Raw genomic sequence first — 1,668 nt, forward strand, 5'->3', positions numbered from 1 at the left:
GAGGCAGACACGGTCCCACCCCGCCCTCGGGAACGCAACACTATGGAGGGAGAGCCTGAGATAAACTGAGAAAGAAACAAAAACAATCATTACAGACTGAGGTCGGCATTACAAAGGAAATAAGTGGAGTGACACTAAGAGAGAGAGGAGGTGGCTCTCGCTAGGACGGTCACCTTCTCCGAGGAGCTAGCATTTGAGTGGAGATCTGAAGGAGGAGCCAACTTTTCAACAAGCGTGCGGGACAGCGCATCAGGCAGAGGGGACGGCATGCACAGAAGCCCTGAGGCCGCACCCAGCTGTGTTCACCCAAGGGCCCTACCTCTCAGCCTCCCGTGTCCCTTCCACTGACCCTTTCCCCTCGGCCTTAGCAGACCCCCCTCGCCTTGCCCTCTGCCTTCCTTGGCAAGTTTCTACAGAACATATGCTAATTTGAATATCCATCCCTAGGGGACTGGTTAAATACATTAGGGTTTCATCTCAAAGTGAACTTTGATACAGCTATTAAACAAAACGTGAACTTTGATACAGCTATTAAACAAAAAACAAAACGTGTGATTGAGGGGAGGAGGAATTAAGGCTATTTAGATAGATGGACATCTGGTAAGGCAGATAACTTAAAATTGCCTGCCCTCACCTTTCTGGGGTGATGGTGACGTCCTGTATATTCACAGGGCTTGGGTTACACAAGTGTCTGATCTTGCCACAACTAAGAGAACGTACACTTAAGATGTGTTCATTTAATTGTATTTGCCTCCCTCAATTAAAAAAGAAACATAAAATATTGAACCCTAGGTAACAATCTGCGTGCAGAAATGTTTAGGAGTGATGGGAACTGAGGACTGTAATCTAGTTTGAGAGCACCCCCCAAAATAACACTGATGGACGGACACACAGAGCGAGAGGGACGGATAAAAGGTTAGACAGCCAGAGAGACACAGTTGACTCCTGTTGTTCTCCACAGTTTTGTAAAGTCAACGCAAACACTGAACTAGCAAATAGAGAACTATCCGTCCTAGGGGAAATGTAGAGTTAGATTCCTAGGAGCCTCTGTTTACATTTTCATCAACTGATCGAGATATACCCTTGTTTTTTTGCGAGTTTCTGCTTAAAGGCGCCTTATTTAATATACCTGGTTGATTCACTAACATGGAACACTTAGCCAACAGCACTATAACGATAAGCTTATCTGACATGTTTTCTCCGTAAGGCACGCACAGCTTTCTGGCCCTTAGGAATGCTAGACAGCATTTCAGCACTATGGTTAGGGGCCACATTAACCAGTGAAATCACCAACAAAAAGCACAAACATTCAAAATATGTGAGGCCGGGTGCGGCGGCTCATGCCTGTCATCCAGCACTTTGGGAGACTGAGGCGGGTGGATCACTTGAGGTCAGGAGTTCGAGACAAGCCTGGCTAACATGGTGAAACCCTGTCTCCACTAAAAATACAAAACATTAGCCAGAGGTGGTGGCAGGCACCTGTAATCCCAGCCCCTTGGGACGCTGAGGCAGGAGAACCTCTTGAACCCAGGAGGTGGAGGTTGAAATGAGCCGAAATCAGGCCACTGCACTCCAGCCTGGGCAACAAGCGCGAAACTTTGTCTTTAAAAAGATAAAATAGGCCAGGCGCAGTGGCTCACACCTGTAATCCCAGCACTTTGGGAGGCC

This window comes from Mandrillus leucophaeus, unplaced genomic scaffold (genome assembly GCF_000951045.1).
Source record: "Mandrillus leucophaeus isolate KB7577 unplaced genomic scaffold, Mleu.le_1.0 Scaffold9, whole genome shotgun sequence".
NCBI classification, from domain to species: Eukaryota; Metazoa; Chordata; class Mammalia; order Primates; family Cercopithecidae; genus Mandrillus; species Mandrillus leucophaeus.